Genomic DNA, 25210 nt, shown 5'->3' with positions numbered 1-25210 from the left:
ATTTGCATTGTCTCACTGGAACATATAGATGTGAATAATGTGCTCAACCATAAAAAAAAATCGTGTTTTACAATGTACCATAAATATACACTGCGATTATATTATGGTTCATTGTAAGACATGCGCCATTCTGTGTTACATCCAGTCTATTCACGAATAAATCTCGTAAACGGAGCGGAATCAGTATTATGTTAGCGATAGCTTTAATGCTTTCAAAAGCCACGAACAGGAAGCTCAACGTCGGTGATGTTCTCCGTTTCGCAGCTAACAACTAGGTTTCACCATTAGGGCGATCAAAGCCGCGATGTAGGATTTCATTCATCTTAAGCCTTAGTCTATCTTTCGCAGCCACCGAGGAAAAAAATCTTTTCTGGCGAGCTCAAGCTTCAGTGGAATAAAAGCGTCTTCCGAGTATCAGCCATTCATTCGCTATTCCGGGCAATTTTCTCGGACCACAAACATGATTTAATTATTCCGAGGCAGATGTGCTCAAAAGTTTATCTGATGCATCAAAAATCACCGCTATTCGTGCCTTAATGATCCCGGCTTCTCGTGGTAACTAGCTTGCTGTCTCACTCTCTCTCTCTCAAACTTCAAGCAGAACTGTCTGCTTTCCAGCAAAGCACTGGTGTTGATGGCCGTAGCTAATTTGTCCTTCTCTCAACAAATGTCACAAACTCTGCCCCGTAAAAGTGTCCACTTCTTCCGTACTCGACGACGACGATGAGGACATCGTGATACTTTATAACGAAAACTTTTGCACCCCGCTTTAGTAGTCCTGGGCGCTGGTGGTAATGGGCAACGGTTCGCAGATGCTAGATCTTGAAGTTGTCATCATGTCGCCACTCGTCGTTTCGTTGCCATCGTCATCGTTGTTGACGGCGGGAATAAAGGGGGAGGTTGTAGTTGAACCACCGCAGCCAGTCAGTCAGTGTGCTACATCGGAGCCATAGGAGTCCAGTGTGGGAAAGTTTGCGTTACTCGTTGGGTAGAGTTGCGAGCCAATTAACCACTTGAGTTAAATTGGAAAATTTTTTTTGATTTTAAAATTGATCAATTTTTAAATTGGTCATTTCTAATCTAATCTAATCTAATCTAATCTAATCTAAACTAATCTAATACAAACGCAGCCAGTACGAGAAAGCATCCTGGAAAATGATTAGGTTAGATGAGGTCTAATCATTTTTCTTGTCTTATTGATGTTTACAGCATATCTGAGATATGATATAAACATCAATACGGCCAGGCCAACTGCGTTATATTTGCCGCAAAGATGATTCTTGGAAATGAATTGGAATTTCTTGAATCTACAGGGGTGGAAGGATGCGAGGACATGCCGTACCAAACGCTCCGAGTTACTATGTGTAGTTGTGTGTAATGTGTAAATATTTGTACAATATTGAAGAATCATAAAATAATGCAATGGAAGGATCTTACCGAATTTTTTCCCATGTTGGTAATGATTCTTTTGCGCTTAAAAGTGTCATTGGATGCATCCGCTCCTTGTTTATCATGGGGTTTGGGATGCAGTTCCTCGTCATTGCTCGTGGTTATGTTTAGTGATGTGATGGAGATCATTTCTTTCACTACTACTACTACTCCTGGCTGATCCGCCAGCCTTGCATCGAGCTGGAACCGCAAGCAAGCAAATCAATTGCCTCCTCGCTCACATCCTTCATTGTGAGTGGTTCCGATAGATACACGCCCATTTTGGCTTGCAGGCAGCAGCACTTTGCAGGAGAAAACTAGCACGTTCGATTTTAACCTACTTCCACTGGATATCACCGTTACCTCCTGGACTTATTTTGTAACTTCTGGCTTCCGGATCGTTATGCACTTGAAACTAAACCCAAACGGACACGATTCAACAGCGTACATTAGAACGCCGCAACGTTTCAGGGCGGCGGCGAAGGAAGAAAAACCCCGGTTTGTTCACTCGCGGTAATCTTAAAAACTCTCTCGATCCTATTTTTTTAAATAACCAAACACAGCACTATTTTACCAAACACACACGCGAAATTATTGAAAAAGTTTTCAGGTGTCCAAAATGCACCAGGCTTATAGCACTAAATTTTCAATATACATCTCGGAAAATAAAGCAGCAGCTAATGATAATGGTGGTTTCGACTGTTTGATTGGAATCACTTTATGGGGTGGCTTTCTCAGTCTTTTAGTAGAAACGAATTAGAAGCGAATTCAAAACACGTCAGTTTCAATGCACGGCCTACCTCGATCTTCCGATCAATTTTTAAATTGGTCATTTAAACACTGATCAGTGTTCACTCGACTATCGACAGAAGCAGTCCACTCTCGATGTGTGTCACGAGATCGTCTATTTACTCGGCAGAAAACATTCCCTAATAAAAAAATATCATAAGCAAACGATAACTCAAATCATTGAACTATTCCAAAAATGGTTTGGATGATATCCCGAACACGTCGTTAAGCAAAATAACCATAACAAATTTATTAGGTTTGTGTGGTCCTCCTCATTGTTCTTCATCAGTAGTTTTTTCAGTCGATGTGTCGTCGACTTTGGAAAGCAACCATTTCGTGATGAGAGTTTGAGTGATGACCACGTTTTGCGACCATTGCTGCAATGGAAGCGCTCTACCCCCCCGTTGGTGATACTGCCATACAATGAAACCACTGAAAGCGGCTTCCGATCTGATGGAAGAGGCTTATTGGTTAGCAGAAGATAAAGTGTTTGTTGTGTTGTACCTTTTGGCTCTAGTTTACGATGTTTTGTATAGACGCATTTCGCGCCAAATCGAATCGAAGCTGGCAGCACCCTCTCAGATTTCAATAAAATTTTCTGGATGTGTAGACTTTGACTAAATAAGCACTTTTGCATACTCAGTTTTTCCAAAATTTATCTAGACTAACATTTGAGAAGGGCCAAACTTTTTCCGCCGATTTTTTTCAAAAAAATATCATGGAAAAATTACAACTCCAACAAAAATATGTTGTATGGATGACATTTAGGAATTTGGTCAATATCGAAAAAAAATACTGAAAAAAAATTCATTCAAAATTTAAAGTCGATTTAAAAAAAATGGCCATGTTTGATTTGGATGAAACTTTGCCTCAAGATAGGTAATTATGTTTACTACCATCCGTCCATACATCGCAAGATGGGCACTTTTAAGGAAAAAAAGTTTTTCTTACAAATTATTACTGATTTTTTTTTGATTTGCCATTTTCACACAAAACTAAACCAGTGAAGCTCAAAATCATCTCAGAATCCAATGAAGTGCAATTTGCGATTCAATTTTGTCTCATCAGCACTTAAGTTCACTTTAATTAAACGAGAATTTTATATGAAAAGAGCTCATGATGCATTTCTCGCCAATCGTTTTTGGAATTGGCTGCACCCTCTCAGAGTTCAAATCAAACATGGCCATTTTTTTTTTTAAATCGACTTTAAATTTTAAAAATCGATTTTTTCGGTGTAGGTCTCAAATGAAATTTTTTCCAGTATTTTCTTTCGATAACTTGGACAATTTCCTAAAAGTCATCCATACAAAACATTTTTGTAGGAGTTATCATTTTTCATTAATATTTTTTTTGAAAAAAATCGGCAGAAAAAGTTTGGCCCTTCTCAAATGTTAGTCAAGATAAATTTTGGAAAAACTAAGTATGCAAAGTGGCATATTTAGTCAAGGTCCACACATCCAGAAAGTTTCATTGAAATCTGAGAGGGTGCTGCCAGCTCCGAATACGATTTGGCGCGAAATGCGTCTATAGTGAACAAGAACCCTCGGCTCTGTAAAGTTAATTCGATTGAGTCTTATCAAATAAATCAACAAAAAAAGTACTGATAAGTCTTGTTTTCAAATGTACAATATCTAATTCACAGTAGTCCGGAATGGGAATTTAGCAAGACAAAAGTGATACAATCAACTTTCGATTTCTCGATGTTCAAAATCTCGATGATTTGGGCAGTCCTTTCAGATTCCTATGCATCAAGATTCTCTCTACTCAGCAGTGTAGAACAGTCAATGTTTCCCTGAAGAAGATCACCGACGAAGCTCGCCATTGCTACGTTACGTCTCGCATCCAAAAGCTCTAAGTTGATAAGCATACAACGGCTTTCATAGCTTGGCAGATTTATAGGGTCATTCCAGTTAAAATGCCTTAAAGCATACCGGATGAACTTCCGTTGAATAGCTTCAATACGCATGGTTTCATTTTGGTAGTATGGAGACCAGACGACCGTCGAATACTCCAAAATAGGTCGTACCAACGAACAGTATAATGCTTTTAGGCAGTATACATCTTTGAATTTTTTTGGCGAAGTGGAATATGAACCCGAGTTGTGAGGAAGCTTTGCAACATGTTCCTTGAAGCTGAGCTTGTAGTCGATCAGTATTCCCAGATCCTTGATAGTCGATTCACGTTTCAAAGTTATGCCCGTCAGGGTGTAGTCATGGTGAAGAAGCGAACGCTTGCGGCCAAAGGAAATTACAGAGAATTTCGAGACATTCAGTGACATGCGATTAATACGACACCACTCAGCGAAGACTTCCAATTGTTGCTGCAAGAAATTGGTATCACTAGGATCTTTTATCACAAAGTAGAGTTTGAAGTCGTCCGCATACGACAGTTTAATGCATTTCAGGACGTCATTCATGTACAACAGAAACAGAAATGGCCCAAGATGGCTACCTTGGGGAACGCCGGATGTCACGGGGAAGGATGAATAAACATAGTCTCCAATCTTGACAGCCATGTGACCAGTCAGAGCCAAGTAAGCAGGCCATCGTAAACACCTATCCTGTCGTATTTAGCCAACGCAATGTCATGGTTCATTTTGTCAAATGCTGCGGAGAGGTCTGTGCAGATGGCATCTACTTGATGGCCACGTTCTAATTCATGAATGATGAACGAAGTGAACGTAACTAAATTGGTCGTCGTGGAACGCTTAGGCATGAAGCCATGCTGATCCGTCGAGGTACACTGTGCAAAACTGTGAACTAATTTTTCGAGTATAATCAACCTCAAAAAGTTTGGAGGTAGCATTTAACGAAGCTATTCCAAGGTAGTTTGAAATAGTCCTTTTGCAGCCTTTCTTGTGGATTGGGAACACGAAAGACTCTTTCCAGCAAGCTGGGAAAACCCCAGACATCAAGAAGAGATTGAAAACGAGAGCAGTCAGGCAGCGTTTAAGGACTAACGACGGTACGCCATCTGGACCGGAACCCGTTGAAGTTTTTAGCTGCCTTCCGGCTGAAATAACCATTTCGCTGGTGATAGAAAATGGAAGGCTTTAGACGTTACTAGACGCAGCAATTACATCCTGAGTGCTGAGTCGTTCGTCGTTGAAAACATTGCTGAATGCAATACCTACGATAGAGTCCACTTCCACTACGCCGTTCGTCATACTTGAGGGGAGTCCGCTTTCCTTTCTTTGGGCATTCACATGGCGCCAAAAGTTCTTAGGATTTGATTTCAGACGACGCTGAAACTGGTTTTGCTGTGCATGGTACAGTTGGTTGTTGAGTCGCTTGTAATCCGTGTTCGCTTTAGAATAACATGCTTTCGTGGAATCGGTTCGGTATTTACAGTGCTTACGAAGAGCAGCCCTTGTAATTTTTTTCAATCGCTTAAGCTCTGAATTCGACCAGGCAGGTTTAACGGGTTCGCGACTGATTCGCTTAGGTACGAATTGATCAACTGCGTACAAAAGAATGTTGAATGTCGTCGATGCCGCGAGGTTAGAATCACAGTCACGCAGTGCCTCTTCCCAGTCGACATTTGAGAGAAAATACTGGACGCTCTCTACAGTGTCTTTGAAATTATGATGAACATTGAGCTTTATGCTCACCAGCAGAGGAGGATGATGTCTACAGTTTTTAAAAATCGCGGAGGGGGCTGATCTGATGGAACAATCAGTGCACATTTCCTCACTTACGAAACAGAGATCGAGCATTCTGTGGTTTGGAATTCCATTCATCTGTCCGAGTCTTGTAGTGCAATAGGCATCCAGCAAATTACATGATGCCTGACCAATCGACGAACGGGATGCACAAGGAAAGTGAAATCCACTAGCCTTGCGCTTCCAGCAGACGTCGCGTAGGTTGAAGTCTCCCAGGATGATTAAGTTGTCGTTGGCGCCCATGTGCGAAACAATCCGATCGAGTGACAGCAGGTGCTTTCCAATGAGAGTACCATTGTTTACACGATCCGGAGGAATGTACACCACGCAGATGTAAAAGGTAGAGTCACGAGAAGTAATTGCCACTCACAATTGCTCAACGGACGCATTTTCAGGAGGTGATAGTTACCCGTGAGTTGTAGCAGGAACGAACGGCTAAAAGAATACCACGGCCAGTGTTTTTACTGCTGTTGGATGGCGACCGGTCTTGGCGGAAAACGGTGTATGTACGGTCGAACAACTGACATGATCATGTATTGCCATTGAGCCAAGCTTCTGTAAAAGCGTAGATATCGTAGCAGGCGTCACTGCATGTAAGCTGGTATTCTGCCAGGGAGCTGTTGATTCCACCCAGGTTTTGATAATACAGCAAGACATCAGATGACACTTGCTGATCGTTTCTACGGACTGCCGCTTGAACTTGGCGAGACGATTGCTGTGTCGTACAGGTGGTGGGAGGTTCAGGAGCTTCCATAAAGTCAACGGCGGTGCGTCTCATTATCCGGTGGCTTCCATTTGCGTGACGCGTAGCGATGAGAGATAGACAACTGGCCATGCAGCGATGATCGATTATGAAAATGACGAACTAGAACCAAGCGATGGATCAACGGATGATTTGTCAAGAGCGGAATCATACTTGCCAGAGACAACGGAGACCCCGTCACCAGGCCCGCACACAGGACCAGGGCGGCTGTAGATCGCTGGCTGGAATGGCTCGACTGTGGCGGTTGGATCGGGGGCTTCCGTAATGCCAGCGGCGGTGCGTCCCAGTGGGCAATCAGAAGTTGATAATGGAAGCGTTGAAAAAGACGGAATGGTGAAAGTGGTTGACGCATCAATAATCGAAGCACTTAAATGAACATTGTACTTGCCTGGATAAGCGGCTTGGAAGGACCCTTCACCAGTCCCAGACACAGGACCGGGACGGCTGTTGGTCGCTGGCTGGAAAAGCTCGACTGTGCTGGGGGGATCAGGGCCTTCCGTGATACCAGAAGTGATGCGTCCCGAGGTTGAACTGTAGGTGTAGTTATGGCTTCGTCGTAGTGTACCAGAATTTACTCCATCATGTCGGTTTCCTCCGGATCTGGACGACCGATGAAGGAGTGGCTTTTGGCGTATGTTGAGGCTTCCAAAAATTTACTTTAGTATTGTCCTTAAATTCGCGTAATAGGACACCTTTGGGCCAGGTTGACGTTGAGACGGCTCTTGACTTGAGGTCCGGGTTAAGTCCGATTTTGAAGGAAATGAACGTCATGGTATTTACATCCTTTCCTTTTGCCAACAAAAACGGACGACCTCGACATCTTCTGTAGCTAGGCGTTTCATTGCGAGATCTCGTACTTGACCGGTGGTGACATCACGAAAGATTCGTGTCAAGTACAGCCAGAACTTGTTTCTATCTCTTTATGTTCACATTTAGAGATATTTTGATTTATAAATAAGTTAAGGTAATCCTGAAAAATTAAGTTTTTTTTAACTCTAACTTCTATCTCTAAGCGAAGACTGGCAACTCTTCCATTTTCTCAAACGAGTGGTATGAGACAGGCACAATTGCGTCACCCGAGCAAAGTCTGAGATCAAATTGAAATCTAAATTTGATGTTGTGATTTCGCTGATAATGATTACTCAGATTGCTGTCGTTTTGGTCGTTTTAACGGTTAAAATATCAAACTTGAGAGCAAAAAAATCTTCCTGTGACATCACATTGAAAATTATTTCTGCTATCAGTGAGAGCAAACTGAAAACTCAATTTGATATCAATTTTTCCTGTTGATAACAAAACAAGTATTCAATTTGATGTTATGCTACGGCAATGAAAACAAACCCACGATAACATATTTTTGAAGAGCAAATGTACAGCAAAATTAAAACAAAACTTGTTATCAAATTTGTCAATTGCGTAAACTGAAATCAAATTATGATTTCAGTTTGATGTCGATATCAAAACTTGATATTGATTTGCTGTCATTTTGATGCTGAACTTTGCTCGGGCATCTGCCGCTCAAAGGTAAATGCTCCGAACGAATAAGATACCAAAGGTTCCATCCTCAGAAGAAAGGTTTGTGTATTTGCACTGTCACTAAGATTCAGGCAAAGTTGCCAGTCTTCTTGATATGTTGTCTTCACTCGAAGACTTCTTGAGAAGATTTTCGGAGCTTATTGGCGTGCGCATTTTTGTCTAATAAAGTCAATTGAGTTCTTTAATTTTGAAAAATATATCGGTTTTTATATATCATCAGAAAGAACTTCGTTTTCTGAGCACAGCGATATTTTTTTCAACCCCACGCACTTTCATCTCGATTTTTAAATCATTATTTAAAGCAAAATAATAACTTCACTGTTTGACACTAAACTGACAAACTGACAGCTCGCTCCCATACAAAGTGACACCGAGGGGCGCTAATTAGGTGATTTTTGCAAATGTAATCGTACTTGTTTAAAATAGTTCCAGTGTGCCAAAATTGATGAAATTTTAGGTTTGGGTTCCATTTTTAAAGCAGATTACGAATATGCATTTACCTCAATACCCTTAAAAAACCCAATTGATGTCTTTTAACAATATCTAGATAATATCATGCTTCAACCAAAGATTAATTCTAAAATGAAACTGTCGGAAGAAAAACTTTCTATTTTAGTGTCCTCTTTCACGGTCCCTTTCATCCAATGGATACCCCCCGTATTCAAGGTAATTTTGTGGTTTTGCTGCCCCCTCGGTAGAGATGAAATTTTGCGCTCATTTTTATCAAAACAAACACACCAAAATCAAAGGTGTCCCATTTTTTAATTACTCGATTAACAAGTAATCGTTTTTTTTGTTCGCTGTGCTGCCATTTTTCCACCAATGAGAGTGCAGCACATGTTTTTTCAAATATCAAATATCAGCACGTCATTTCAAATATCTGGACCGTACATAAATAATGATACAATTTGAAAGGGACCGGGCACATCACAAATTACGTCCACACGGTAACTGAAATAAACACGAGTGTTAACCGGTTGCTACAACTATGTAATTTTTCAAATGTCCTTCCAACTGCCCAATTTTCAGATGCCGTTTATTTATTTTTTCAACTGTCGAGTTGACAGTTTTTTAATTTATCTGTCCAATAGGTGAGCTGTCAACTTTTGTATTTTGAAATTTTGAATTCAGACTTTTGAAATTTTACCGGCGCTCAAGACGAGTAGCTGGACCAAAAAGGAGGACAACACATTGCTGGTTGCGACATCGCGTCACCGTCAGCTCACCCAGTGAGCAAGAGTGATGAGTGTTTTCCCGAGCAGTTTTTCACCGTTTGCCATCTGCGAAGAGGACCGGAAGGATGGTTGAATTTATTCCAATACGACCAACAACGACGGCGACGACGTGGAAGATGATGGTCGGTCGTGCTTTGAAAGTGCAGCACCTGATAATGATAGCTGTGTCAACCATCACCGCCAGAGAGCAGAGACTCGAGAAATAAGGATTCATCGTCGGTTGTCGTCTGTTAAGCCCGGAGAAGAGCGCAAACAGCAGTGAGTGCAGGGACGTGTGTATCCTATTTTTAGACGTGGAGGAAGAAAAGGATACACATAAAAAGGCATAAACGCTTCATTTTTCCAGGCACTGAAGTGCAGCTGTCACTTGTCAGCTTATGAATGTAAATGCACGGATGAATATTTTATCGCAACGTGCTGAAATGAGGATCTACTTACGCTCGGTTGGATCGGGGATTTTCGTGACAATTGCTCTCGTGCTTTTGGAATTTGGGTCTCTTTTCGCATGACAAATTATGAAGAAAAATGTCCATCTAGCCTAGACAAAAGTTATCCTTGTCAAATTGTACTAAACGTTAGAACTCCTCAAATCAACCCATTCCCTCGACTGGTCTAGAGCAGCGTGCGCGCTTATGTCAGTGGCTAATGGACGAACACTAATTTGACAGATGTGAGATAATTTACCACGTTGTTCCAAGCTGCAAAGAGGATTTAACCTCATATCTCCAGAACGGCCTTTTTTATATTTTCTCAACAACGGAACGATTGCCCTTTGTCATAAGCTGCCGATCGAAAATCGGCAACAAAAGCAATCGAGCGTAAAAGTTCTTCAGCTTGTTTTCACCATCCCGTCGTTGATGTTGTTGGTATTGGAGGCCCATCAATAAAGCATGATGAAAAACGATGGCCATCCTGTGTTTGGAAAATGGAAAAATTGTTTGCCCACTTTCTGCCCGTCCTTCGTCTTTATGGGTTATGGCGAACCCAAACTCAAAACATGTAGGTAAGATTTTTTTCTGGTGCTCTGTTTCAACTCAGTTTGTCCCTGGCATGGAGCTGACCGTATTCAAGAGCGGATCTAAACGGATCATGAGCCGTTTGGGATGGGTTAAGGAGCAAACAAAATGCCATTTAATCTCTTGAAGACATACTTTTTGGGCAAGATTGCGCTGCAGGGATTTTGAATTAAGACGAGTTCAAGGCAAGGTTGCAAATACTTATTTCAGCCAAAACAACGTCTTTCGGAATAATAAAACCAAAAGATGGCATGATGGCATGTTTTACCTGTCACTTACAAGAAGAGGCTACAAAGTATGCGCCTGAAACACAAAACCTGTAAATTTCGCTTCCTATGAGTCACAATCAGCGATTTGCTGATCGCTGAGTGAGTGAGTGAGTGAGTGAGTTTGTGAAAAATCGCTGATTGTGACTCTCATGAAGCGAAACAAACAGGCCCAATATGTCAAACACACTCCCTGCAACCTCCTCCTGTATCCCACAAATTCAAAATATGATCATGGCATCTAATTATTTCACAATTAAAAAAAACACCGTTCTAGCTGAAATGAGCATTTGCAACCTTGATTCAAGGATAATCCTTTCAATGTGTAGGCATTGCAATAATATGGGTCTTCCTTAATGTTAAATGCATCTCTAGGTGCATCAGATTTTAGCTGAATGAGTTGGAGAAATATTACTGCACATAATGGAAAAATAGAAATATGTACAAACAAATCAATGATGTATTTATAAAGAACGTATCTGCTATTGTTAACATAGATTCATACGGCAATTTGTCAAAACTCTTAACTTCAAGAGAGCAGAGTGCGGTAGTGTTTGCGTTGCTCTGTGTGGGTTTTCGACTCTTTCGCTTTGCTTTGTTCGATACGGTCAGTCGGGGCTACGCCTCCCGGTCACTAGCTTTTCTGTGCCGTGTCTCAGTGGGTAGCTTTTGCACCTGCCGTTAAAAAAAAATGGTGGCAGTGAAGAACACAATTGGATTTGAGTTTCCCAAAGGCAGTGCGAAGCCCACCATGGGCGAAATTGCAAATTTTGTGAAGGCACTGGATGCGAGTCCCATTGAAATTGAAGCAACGTAACGGATTGCGCTGCAGAAGGCTATCTTTCTTGAGATTAAATGAAAACAATCAATGCAATATACATGTGAGAAAGTAACTTTGTATTTCAAATATATTGTATAATATTGTACTCTCAAAATCATATTGTCAATCATTTATGAATTGTGTGTCCTACTTACTTAACGATCCTGCGCACCTCCAGGGGTGCAAAGGGCCTTTGTGAAAGATTTCCATCCTGGGCGATTACTAGCTTTGGCCTTGACCTGTGTCCAAGTCAAATTTCGGTCAACTTTCTTAATTTCACTGTTTAGGCTCCGCCGCCACGAGCCTCTGGGTCTGCCTCTGCTGCGATGTCCTGCTGGATTCCAGTCCAGTGCTTGCTTGCAGATTCCGTTTCCGCTCCGTCGTAGTGTGTGGCCGACCCACCTCCACTTCCGTTCACGAATTTCTGTCTCCATCGGCTTCTGATGGCACAAACGATGAAGCTCGAAATTTGAGATCCAATTGTGGGGCCACCAGACCCGAATTATGTACCGCAGGCATCGGTTGATAAACACCTGCAGCTTCTGAGTGTTCTCCGCTGATACACACCATGTTTCACTGGCGTATTACAGCACAGACTTCACGTTCGAGTTAAAAATTCGGATTTTGGTGCGTCGACTGATCTGATTAGCTCTTCATACATTTCGCAAAGTGGCAAAAGCAGCCCTCGCCTTCTTGATCCGTGCACCTATGTCGCTCTTGGTGCCGCCGTCCGACAATATCTAGCTGCCAAGATATTGGAAGCTTTCGACTTTCTCCACTGCCTGCCCAGCTACCGTGAAATTGGAACGGTTTTCCGTGTTGACATCCAACAATTTGGTCTTGTTGACGTTGAAGGTTTCTGCTTCAGAGGAGCGTTCCACAAGGTCGTCGAGCTTACTCTGCATGTCAGAGCGCTGTTTTTCTAATAACGCAACAACATCAGCCAAATCGAAGTCGTTGAGATGCTCCATGGTAATGGGCTGCCACAGCAACCCACGGTTCGGTAAACGGTCAACGGCTCCAACCATGATCTCGTCGATTACGATGAGGAACAGTAGCGGTGATAATATACATCCATGCCTCAGACCCGCGATTACCCGAATCGAGTCAGACAAAGCTTGTTTGTGCAACACTCTGCATGAGAAAGCCTCGTACTGCGTTTCGTTGAGGTTGACGATCTTATCAGCGTCTCAGAGCGCCCCACAAGTTTTCGAGGTTGAGTCGGTCGAAAGCTTTTTCGTAGTCAATGAATACTAAGTACAGGGACTCTTGGAACTCATTGACCTGCTCGAAGATGATGCGGAGCGTGACAATATGGTCTACACATGATCGTTCTGCACGGAATCTTCGATCTTCTCCTGTATCCGATTGAGGATAACTGCACAGAACTTTGAGAACAATACACAGTAACATGATGGCTCGCCAGTTGTCGCATACAGTTGGATCCCCCTTCTTGGGGACTTCTATCAAGACACCCTGCATCCAGTCGGCCGGAAAAGTCCCGGTGTCCCAGATATTGACGAATCGTTGATGCAACATTTGTGAGGGGTCAGCTTTGAGCATCTCTGCTTATATGCTATCGACCCCCGGGGCTTTGTTGAACTTCATACGTCGGATGGCTGCTTCTATCTCCTGCAATGATGGAGCTTCAGTGTTGACGCGAGTAACGCGCCTCATCCTTGGCGCATTCTTGTTGATGGTTGGTGGACCGTTGAAACTTCGAGAAGTTGTTCAAAGTGCTCAAACCAACGTTTCAACTGGTCAGTGAGGTCGGTGAGCAACTGTCCAGTCACGTCTTTCACAGGCATCCTTGGGTTCATCCTTGCCCCGCTCAGCCGTCGTGAAACATCATAGAGGAGGCGGATATCGCCAGTTGCTGCGGCTTTTTCCCCTTAATCAGCCAGGGAGTCCACCCACGCACGCTTGTCCGGTATACAGGAACGCTTAACTTCCCTCTCTAGAGCCAAATACCGCTGACGGGCCTCGTTCTTGGTTCCTCGGGTCCTTGCTCGCTCTATCGCGGTTTTTGCTTCTCTCCGCTCCTCGATCTTCCTCCAGCTTTCATCGGTGATCCACTCCTTCCTCTGAGTGCGCAGCTCACCCAGGTTGTTCTCGCTTGTTTCAATAAAGGCATTCTTGATGCTCGTCCACTGTTCTTCTCGCTGCCACCTTCCGGAATATTAGCTGCGCGAGCCTCGAGTTCTTCGACGAACGATCTCTTCACTGCTGGGTCTTCCAGTCGGCTTGTGTTGAATCACCGCCCGAGTCTCTCCTCCCGCCGTTGAACCCGCGCAATGCGTAGGCGGATCTCACCGACCAGGAGATGATGGTCAGACGCGATGTCAGCGCTAAGTTTATTCCGAACATCAAGAAGTCTCTGTCTCCATTTTCGGCTGATGCAGATGTGGTCGATTTGGTTCTCTGTAAATCCATCACGGGAGACCCATGTGACTTTGTGCACTGGGCGTTGGGGGAAGAGCGAACCCCCGATCACCATGTGTGGTTGTCATAAAACTCTGCAAGCAGCTCGCCGTTCTCGCTCATATCTCCGAGACCATGGCATTCCATAATGCGCTCATAGTTGCGTTGTCGGAGCCGATCTTCGCATTGAAGTCGCTTGTGTAGATCTTGATATCACCTCTTGGAGTCTTATCAACGACAGCATTCAGTTGACTGTAAAAGTTCTCTTTATCCTGCAATTCGGCAGCATCGGTTGGCGCATAACATTGGATTATGATAAGGTTTCGGACCCGTGTTCTGAATCTGGCAACGATTATTCTATCATTGATAGGTTCCCACTTGATGAGCGCAGCCTGTGCTTGGGTGCTAAGTAGAAAGCCAACTCCACGATGTCGTGGAGCGTTTTCACCTCGCATACCAGAATATAAAAGTACCTATCCCGAAAGCAGCTTGTTTTCTCCAAAGTTCGGCCAGCGGACTTCACTAAGTCCCAAGATTTCTAGCTTCATACGGCGGGCCTCACTGGCGGGTTGTGCCAGTTCACCCTGTTGGGCTAGCGTCAGTACATTCCATGTTCCAATTCTTGTCCGTTGTTAAGCGCTGAAAGTCGTTGCCATAAAATCAGTTCGTAATCTTTCACTATAGGTTTCTGTAACAATTTGAAGGTTTCGGAGACAGTAGGTGGTTGGCCTAAGGTCTCCTATCCACCGTGATGGGACAGCCATCTTGAGTATAGCTTTCGGGGAGAAACATTTCGTATTCAGCCGCTGGATGCCAGTGAGACGCTTTTTGAGCCGCCCCTAACATGGAGAACAGACGCTTGGATTTTGTAAGCCTCCGAAAAGGATGCAGCTCCCCCTTCCCTGTCAGTTTACGACCAAAGTTCCCACACTGGCGGGCACAGGGTGGAGCAAAGTGGGAGCAATTTCCCCTCCTTTTATAAATAAGATTTTCATTTCCACATTTACAAAATTATGATATAAAATAACATGATTTGAAGGTAAATTAACTTCATTTCATAAAATAAGAGCACTGAAAACCTTTTATTGCGTCAATTCCTTTGAGATGGTCCCTGAAAATTGCACCACAAAGGTGCATGAAGGGACAAACTTCAATGAAATGTTTTGGTCAAGAAATTGCACCACAGTGGTGCATACAAAAAATTTCTGGTGTAATTTTTTTTTTCAAGGTGGTTCATGAAGGGTTAAAAGAAGAGGGTGAATTTTAGGTTGAAAAAATCACCTTCGTGATGGTAGATCGAAGAAAAAGCTTTTTATTGAATATTTCTGGTGTAAAAATACCATCAAGGTGGTGCATGGAGGGACTAATCAAAATTAAAATTGGAAAAATTGAAACACGCTTAAAATTTGGAGGTGCACATTTAACTGAAAATGTCTGGTGGAAAGTTCGCTACTCTGTGGTGTATGTTGAAACAAGGTTTATTATTTTTTCTGGTGCATAATTTGCATCGTTCTGATGAATGCAAGCTTCATTGAAAATGTATGGTGGAAAGTTTGCAGCATTCTGGTGCATGAAGAGGCAAAGCCTGAAAATTGAACCACAAAGGTGCATTGTGAAACAAACTTCACTGACATTTTTTGGTGCACCGTTCTGGTGAATGGAGGAGCATGCTTTATTGAAAATTTCTGGTGCAAAATTTGCATCGCTCTGATAAATGAAATGAACGGAAAATTTCTGGTGGAAAACTTGCACTGGTTTAGTAAATGAAGGGACAAGCCGAGGCACAAGCTTTATTTAAAATTAAGCTATATTGAAAAATTTTGGTGGGAAATCTACACCGTTCTGGTGAACGGATGGGCAAGCTTTTGGGAAAAATTTTAGTCTTAAATTTGCATCCTTCTGCTGAATAGAGAAACAAACTTTAATAATAATTTCTGGGGTAAAATTTGCACCATTCTGATGATTGGAGGGACGCTGTTTTACTAAAAATTTATGATGAAAAATAAAAAAAAATAGGAGCAAGCTTTATTTGGTGGAAAACCTGCAATATTCTGATAATAGGAGAAGCAAGCTATATTGAAAATGTCTGGTGGAAAATGAAAAAAAGGAATTCTGCACCAATCAGAAAATTGAAGATGCAATTTTTATTGAAAATTACGGTGGAAAATTTGCATCGTTCTGATCAACTGAAATTTTCTGGTTGCGAGTTTCTATTGAAAATTTCTGGTGTAAGATTTGCAACAATCTGCTGCATGGAGAGGCCTGATGTAAAAATTGAACAGTTCTGGTGAATCGAGGGGCAAGCTTTATTGAACATTTATGGTAGAAAAACTACAACGTTTTGGTGAATGGGTGGACAAGTTAAACTTGATTTCCGAGAAGAACCTCAAGGGTATTGAATTCTGAGGACTGTTCTAAAAGAAAAGATGATTTCATAAAAATTCTGCGAATAATTTCTAGTGAATCCTGCAGATAAATCCAAGATAATTTCAAAAAGAATACCGAGAGAATCAAATTTTGAATGTAATTCCAAAGGGATGTTGAGACAAATTTCAAGGGAGTTCCGAGGATAATTCAAGCTCATTCTGAGAAGACTTTCTGGAGAATGCAGAGGAGATTCTTCTGAAACTTTATGGGAATTGCAGTTCCAAGGTGTTCTGAGAAAAAAGTTCTAAAATATTCCGAGAAGAACCTCAAGGATATTGAATTCTTATGACAGAATACCGAGAAAATCCAATTTTGAGTGTAATTTCTAAGGGATTTTAAGCAAAATTTCAAGCGAATTCCGAGGATAATTTCTAGCTCATTCAGTTCCAATGTGTTCTGAGAAAAAAAATCACGAAGAGTTCTAAATATAATTCCAGTGGACTTCTGAGAAGAATTTCAAAAGAGCTCTTAGGAGAGTTCTAAAAAAAATCTGAGAAGAACCTCAAGGATATTGAATTCTGAGGACAGTTCCAAAGGATTTCTGGGGAGTCTTCCAAGAAAATTCCGCATTTAAATTCTAGTGAATCCTGCAGATAGTTCCAAGATAATTCCGAAAATAATACCGAGAAAATTAAATTTTGAGTGAAATTCCAAAGGGATTTTGAGGAAAATTTCTAGGGAGTACCGATAATTTCTAGCTCATTCCGGGAACATTTTTTGAGGAGATTCTTCTGAAACTCTAAGGGAATTTGAGTTCCAAGGTGTTCTGAGTAAAAGTCAAGAGTTCTAAAAATAATTGCAGAGGACTTCTGAGAAGAATTTCAAAAGAGCTCATAGAGTTTTAAAAATTTCGAAAAGAACCTTAAGGAATTCTGAGGATGGACTTTTTCACAACTGTACAAAGTTTAAAGGCAGATTTTGGATTCCCTAAAAAAAATCGTCTAAGAATCTTCTCTGAAAATTTAAAGTCATTTATTACCGTGGTTAAAAAGCTACAGCTGTTTATATGCGTTGCAATAAATTCGGGTTTGTCTTTTATTACATCTTTAAAACATGTTGAATGTTCAGCATCATTTTCTGTCACCTCCACTGACGGTACTTTGGGACGGTTCATCATCGTTGATGCGATTAAATTGCCAATTTCCATTGGCTGTCTGAAAGCAATTTGCATTGAAGAAGATGAACCACCACCGGAGCAAAAAATGCCACCTCCCACGCACTTTGGAGTACTCCCCATCCCCAGATTAAATGCACCATAGAAAAAAAATGCCCCTCCTTAACAAGATTCCTGTGCACGCTAGTGAGCTCCCACCGGGGTTGGTTAACCGATCTTCCCTAAGGTTACTCGTACCCCAGCCGGCGCTGCGAGGAGGAAGGGATAGGAGTTACTTGCATGACGGGTCTATTTTATAACCTTCAAGTTCGCGAAGTACCGGTGGTACGCATAATCCCAGTCATTTGTCAGCCCTGTCCCTGCATACTATTAATCTTTTTTTTTTTTTTTTCAAAAAGTTTCTTTAAAATTTTTATTATTAAATTACAATAGATAAAAATTGAACTGCACCTTTCTTCTTCAACAAAGATCATCTCCTTGCTAATCCTGGATTACATCAGTTCTAAAAAGAAAAAGTTGTTTAGAGCTCGATGATATGGGCGGCATATTTTGATCAAATTACCATCCCGGTTTTGTTTGCAGTAATATTAATCCAAACTCGGTTTCACAGTACCTTATCTGCTGCTAAAATCAAGGATGTATCAAGAAAATCTATCATAAATTTCAATTCTTAATTACCTGGACAATATCGTGAACATCACAGTTGCTTCTTCAGCAGCAAATTGAATGATAAAACCCAGGATAATACGGAACTAATTTTAATAACTCGAATCAAACTTATGCATTTGACAGGTGGCAAACAAAGTTCTGTTGTTTACATTTGCAGAATAAGCAAATCATATCGTGCTGGAATGCAAAACACTTAAACTCCTTATGTCTTGAACAGTAGCGAGATTTAATAAAGTGTGCAAATGGATTCAACGTGCAATACACTTACATTGATATGTAACATTTCATAGATCAAAACACTTTAAGTTAGTAAAGCACTTCGAATGTATGTTGAAAACACATCAAATTAATTTGAATGTGCATTTGAAAAATCAAGAGTTGAAGCACATGAATCAAACGTGTAGAATTTTTTGAGTGTAATGTTTATATTGATAGTGATTTTTATTTTATTTGGATCCGTAAAGTTTAGTCTTACCAAATAAACGAATAAAAAAAACATCAAACCGCCAATCAACTGCCTTACCAAAGAAGAAACAGCTGAAACAATGTATGTTAAAAATCTGTTTCATGATTGAAATAATTTAAATTTGAATATTATAACTGTTCCCAACTAATTGAAAGTATTTTTACTGGACAGCTAAAAGAATTCCGTAAATGAATGAAGGTACTCTTATAGTAACAAACATTTGTTTTCACCTGTCCCCACTCACCAAAGGCGGAACCACATTGTATGATAATATTTTATTCCACCGGATTCCACCTATTTCATGTTATTCTTGAAATTCACTCCCCATCTCCCTACATGTTCATTCCATTTGCAACTGTTGAGTTTAAAGCAACACTCTAGGTACAACAACGAACTCAATTTTTTTTCCAGGATTGGATACGCGATACACAAAAGATCTATAGTTGGATTTTTTTTCCCTCGAACTCGCTGAGCCACGTTACTAAGAACGATGAAAAATCCGTTTTACACGATTGAATAATTAATTTCCTATTCGAATCGACTCGCGATATAAAAAAAGCTACAACAGCACAAAGTTTTTTTTTTCACTGTGTTGCGTTGTCCTTATTTGTTCAACTTTAAACCAAAATTGACAGCATGATGTTGTGAAAAGAATTGAATTTCGTTCAACCAGTCGCACTACAACCGGAGCAGAAAGTGCCCCTTCAGTTGATTAGTCTGGAGATTGCGGTGGATTTCTTCAAGGCGGAAAAGGAAAAAAAAATCACTTTCCACTCGCTACTCCCAATTCAATTTGCCGGAAGTAATCACCAATCGCTGTGCAAGGCAAGGATGAAAAGCTGCTCAGCTGGAAGGTGGAATGAGGGTAAACAAAAATCCCTCCGAGTGGTGATGGTGGTGGTGGGATCAAAGCGTCGTTCCATGGGTAGGATAAACACAGGATAAATCGACGCAACTGTCTCCATTTCAAGAACATTATGTGAAAAGGGCATACAAACTTTTCGTAAAGAAACCTTTGTGGGCCAACTGAAGGTCGCTCACAAAAAACAACATCAACATAAATATTTCCCTACCCGTTGATGTTGTTGGTTTGTGTAGGCGACCTTCGTTTGGTGATAAAAAGGCCTACAAAGGTTTTTTTTTGCAAAAAGCTTCTATGCCCTTTTCACATGTTGTTCTTGATTTGTTGATGCTCGCTCGGCTTTCTATCCCGTTAGAAAAAGGTAAACCCTAAGAGGAAGAGGAGGTAATAGGGGGCCTTTTATGAACCAATTTTCTGTCAAACGCGAACCAGTGCCTGATTGGTCGGGCGAAGGTATAGAAACGCGAGAATTTTTACAACAGTGAATCTATTTTCTTGTATTTTGACAGTCGACTACGGCGCCAATAATGAAATAGTTTTTGCACGGTCGTTTCTGCGATAGAAGAAGAACACGTCACCGACAAAAGAATGCCAGTTGTCTCCTCTTCCCTTAGGATAAACCCATAAACTTATGCACGTACTGAGAAAAGATGAAATTTGAGTGTGAAGAAAACGAAAAAAATGAAATCAACTAGGATGGGAAATGGTCTTGGGAAACTTAACGTCCCCATGAGAGATGCGACTCGATTTTCGTTGCTAGGTCAATAAAGGAACGGTTTAACAGGATTGATTTTTTTTTTTTTGCTTGGACTCTGGTACTCTGAGTGTATGTTAGGGTGGGCGAAACGATTTGTGGCCTTCGACAACGTTGTTCTGCAACCTTTTCCCAATCTAAAATTTAGGGTCATTTTTATTTTTCATCAAAATTCCATCCAGTCTCTTCGAACGGTGCTTTCGGCGCTTTGCGTTGTAATTTTTTCTCCAGTACACAACGAAAGGCTCCTCGCAAGCAATTAGCTATCAAGGGTGCCCTCAAGAGCCCTCGATTCACCGAAGAAGGAGGAAAAATCTGCACCCCTACTGATCGGATTCAGTAGCTTGTCGTGAGCCACTGTGGGCCATCTATGTTAAGCGTGTCACCCTCGTTCCAAAATAACATACAGCTCGCTAGCCTAATCCGTGTTGATTTAATATCGCAGCATTACTCAACCATCACGATAAAACGGTTCTTTTCAGGACCACCATTGAACGTTCGCTTGCCTTGCTGCCAGCCACAGCACCCCCAAAGCTGTTTGATAATGTTCCCAGCAACCAAACGTTTGTGGTCAAATGCGTAACAGTATTGAAGTGGTACATAGAAATTCTCGCAACGACCGAATACCACATGACACTGTCAATTAACCAGAAACACTTCGAATTAAGGTAAGGTTTTCTCTAGGACGCTAGAAAAAAAAATCGAATTAATGATTGATCGCGAATATCTCGCGAACGGAAGATTTTAGCAAGAAATTCCTCCAATCAATTTTAGCTTTTTTATAATCTATTGAATATACCAAAAAATTCGTGCATTTTGTGAACACAAATGCGTAATTTTGTCATCAGAAAACAAGGCGTTTCCGTGATGGGAAAAAGTGCTTTGCCGAACACAGTCGCCGAATATTGATTGGCATGATATCATAAGTTTCAGGACAAAGCCAGAATATGGATTGGCTTGATTTCATTAGTTTCAGGACAAAGCCAGATGATCATTAGAAGAGTAGCGATAATTTCAGAAAATATCACAGAAATTCTGGGTAGTCCACTTAGTAGTTCCGGGGATTGAAAGAAAATTCCAAAGATTTCGAAAGAGTTTCATGAACAGGCTGTGGGATAGTAAGGATTCCGCTGTAAAATATCGGCCACTTCAGGGAAGCTTCGAGAACTTCAAGGCGGTTCCGTCAGCTTCAGGGAAACTCAGACGAAACTGAGGACATTCAGAGACATTCAGAAAGGTCACCAAATCTTCAGAGAAGTCCACAGAACGTGAGAAAAATTGAGGAAACTCAGAGATATTAAGGGCAGTCCCAATAACTTCTGAAACGAATGGACAAAAGGTCGAATTAAGCTTACAGGTTATACTGTGTTGGAGTGTTCAACTGTGAGGTTTTACAATAATCAGTTTTGGCTTGGGAGTCTGGCAATCACTCAATCAGAACAAATTAATTTTGTTATTTGTCCCTACGTTACGGATCTGATTAGGGCCTTTTTCAGGGGAAACTGAGGGGAATTTTATTTTTAGAATTAATTGTTTCACTTTTTATAAATATTTTACACTCACAATTGTTGGATTTATTCTTTGTCTAAATACTGTTTGAAGTCTAACGTCTGTTTTTTGTTCGTAAGTTTTTATACATAGCGGTTTTTAGTTGAATAATAACAAAACTTTGATGTTTTTTTTTTATAATTTGTGTCGGGTATAATACTTGCGGTTGTGCACTCTTCGAGGGTTATGGTGGCTATGGTGCAATGGTGGGAACGGGTATTAAAGTTGAGCTTTTTAGTTGGATTCAGGTGGGCATAATTGGTATTGCTGTTGGGCTGTTGCTCAGTTTCCCCTGAAGAAGGCCCTAATCAGAGCCGAAACGTAGGGATAAATTACATAATTTGTTCTGATTGAGTGATTGCCAGACTGCCAAGCCGAAACTGATTATTGTTGAACTTACAGGGGCACAAGGTCGAATGGATAAAAGGCTGAATGGTTAAAAAGTCGAAGTGGCCACATCAAAATTTACGAAATATTGTTTAGAGAATGTTTGCTCCTCAGAGTTTAAAAGAATTAAAGAAAAAATGCAATGCAAATACTACCAACCAACAGTTCATGTTTTAAATCAGGAATGTATTCTAGAGGAAGGCAGATATGTGCCTCTTAGATTGCTGTGACACGCACAGTAACTATTTGTTACCTTAATTTTCCATAGTTTGCGTGTGTAACGGAGTAATTCGTAGATTGCATATTGGCAACTGTCATGTATCAACTTTCACGTTCATATTCTGATTGCTTTAGGAAAACTATTTGGGAGTGAAAAGTTCTCCAATCAAAGTTCAGAACAGGAAAAGCATGACAATTACCATTGCCGACCACGCCCATCTTCTCCGGGGGAGGTTCACGTCTAGTGCTTTCCCCAGAAACCGTTCACGGCCACCAGCTACCGCCCATCCAGTCTTGGGCGTATCCAGTGAGGCATCCTTCAGCTTGCTCACAATCTCCGACACTGGCGAGAGACCAGCAGACGAGCATTTTTGCAAGCCGTAAACTCGCTGATTCACGGCAACGTCGGCCACCGAATCACCACCAAAACTCGCGACGGACACATTATCAACACTTTCCCCGGCTAATTTGCCAACCGGACCGTGTTTGAACTCACAAACTGTGACGAGACTCTCGATAGAACTACAGGATGAAAGCGTGACATCCGAACACGGTGAACCGGCCTCCCGGGAGGCAATGCAAATCACAGGCACACTTACACACCGCTGGTTACAAAAAAAACACACCCGTGCAAAGAAACGGATCCAATTAACGTCATTCTCGCGAAAGCACACCCATCGTCGTCGAACGCCAAAAAAAAAGGAATCGGTGGGCAATTTTGTGATACGGAATTTCCACTGAAAATCAACCGGGAATGCACGAATTTCACCACACCCAACTGCAAAACATGTTCAGAAGCACTTTCGACACACTTTCGATCGAAAACACTTAATTTTTTTCACCGCGTAAATAAACTGAAATTAAAATTATCACTCGTGACACCACAAATTTCTGGTCCGGGAGAAAAAATCAAACAACGCAGATAACGACAAATCTTCTGATGCTTGCAAACATGATGTATAACGCTTTCTACCACCAATCACCACCAATCACACACGTATAACCGTCCGGGAGGCAGAGTGCCAGCGCTAATCCGGCAAATGCAGCCGAAAACTATGCAAGCGAACGCACGTACAAAACAGAGAGCAAACTTAAAACACAACCGTATCCGAAGGGGTTCAAAACTGCACTCTATTTGCTACCTTAATTTTCCATGATTTAAAGAAAGCCACTCATTTTATCCTCCATTTTTTTTTATCAATTTTCCATTTTGACCTTTTGTCCATTCTACATTTGCCCATTTTGGCAATTTTTCCATTCGACATTTTGTCTATTTCAACCTCCTGCCCACTTCAACCTTTTGTCCACTTCGACCTTTTGTCCATTCGACTTTTTGTCCATTTGAACTTATGTTCAGATGAACCTTTGTTCATTTTGACCTTTTTCTATTCGACCTTTTGTAACAGTAGCTCTTTTTTAAGACCACCCAAAACTACAGCCCTGGTTCAGCATCTAGCATCACAACAATACAAGCGGACCGTACAACTGTGTGGTCATTGTTTCGCATTGCTAGGTTGTTCAGTTGCTGCAATAGATGGGATAGCGCAGCGACGAAGATCATGAATGGGAGATCCAAACTCTCGCAAAGAACATCATCCTATACCTATTGCAGTGGTGAAAATTTTGGCTGGAGAGGACCGATCGAAGATCATCGTAGGCAGTGATCCTAGGCTGGATGATGATCGTTAGTGGAACAGCTCGACAGTTGGTTGTTGGTGCATCTTTGGTCGAACACGGCGGTAGACCTTACGCGTTTTATAATTTGACGTTTAGTATTAAGGTGAGTAAATGTTACGTGTTACTTGGAGAATAAATGTTATGATTGAAGTTTGTAGTTTGTGTTTAATGTGACCGCTAGTGTGTTATTTTTATCGGATTCACAGGAATCATATAATATGGAAGCCCAAGGTTACAGCAGCGCAGGTCAACTTAAATAAATCCTCACAAGCTCAAGCAAGGTCACTTAGTTGTGCCACTCCAAGTAATCAAAATGAAATCCCGTCCTGGCGATTCGCGCTACGGGATTTCAAATGATTTTTATTTAGTTCACTTCAAGTCTAGTGAACTAAACAACCTTAAGGCTTTGGAAAAAGCTAGCCTTATGCTCCATGTCCAAGTGAAGTAGGAACACTTCAGGAAGACTGGAGGAAATTTCCAAAACCCCACCCAGTGTCGTAAGTGGGGATGGGATCACGGAATCAAAAAATGCTACATGCCAGCTATTATGCATGAATTGTGGTGATTCCTCTCACGCAAAGGACGATTGTCCTGTGAAGGAAGATCCTAAGAAATTTAAATGTTCAAAATTTGGTTAAAACCACAAATCCAATTTTTGGGAATGTAAGACTCGCAAAGCGATCCTACAATCGCGTTCTAAGTGACAGGTAGGAAACGCTCCACGTTCCCGACCAGATATAAATTCCTCTGCTGTTAACAATGGTCAGTGAGGAACAAATTCCACATTCGTACCCGTAGGTACAAATATCACCCCTGTTTCATTTTTTCATCTTTACCTACTCCCCTCGCTGTTAACAATGTTCAGCAAGTTAATGGAGCAACTTTTGCTGCTACCAACATAATTTTAACGAAAATTTTGAAAATTTTGACGGAAATTTTGAATTTTGACTGCTCCTAAAATGGAATTTTTACAGAAATCATTAATTGACATGATTACTGATATGCTGAAAACTAACTCCATGTTTGATGTTATTCAAAATGTAGTCCGTCGGTGATTGGCACTAGTTTGTGGAACAGAGACCGAGGTTAAATAAAGGAATGAAGAAGAATAAAGTTCTTGACCCACCGTTTTCAGATTAGGAAGGAACCTAC

General features: G+C 41.3%; 1 protein-coding gene and 1 pseudogene across 3 annotated transcripts in view; one reads left to right on the top strand and one right to left on the bottom strand.

Moving 5' to 3' along the window:
• Window positions 1-25210, top strand: part of LOC135702720 (alpha-protein kinase 1-like) — a 365060-nt gene that overhangs the window by 130557 nt on the left and 209293 nt on the right. The window contains exon 1 of one of the 3 annotated variants that reach the window (XM_065223768.1): window positions 9408-9670. The exons of the other annotated variants lie outside the window; for them this stretch is intronic. The gene's annotated coding sequence lies outside the window, so the exon portion shown is untranslated. Of the gene's footprint in view, window positions 1-9407; window positions 9671-25210 lie in introns of those variants that run through there. 3 annotated transcript variants of the gene reach the window in all.
• The window catches only part of LOC135702671 (uncharacterized), a 79367-nt pseudogene that overhangs the window by 47097 nt on the left and 7060 nt on the right, over window positions 1-25210 (bottom strand).

Source organism: Ochlerotatus camptorhynchus, unplaced genomic scaffold (genome assembly GCF_037179485.1).
Source record: "Ochlerotatus camptorhynchus isolate MF236.1 unplaced genomic scaffold, CSIRO-AGI_Acam_v1.1 ptg000196l, whole genome shotgun sequence".
In the NCBI taxonomy this organism is placed as follows: domain Eukaryota; kingdom Metazoa; phylum Arthropoda; class Insecta; order Diptera; family Culicidae; genus Ochlerotatus; species Ochlerotatus camptorhynchus.
This window is presented reverse-complemented; position numbering and strand designations above follow the sequence as displayed.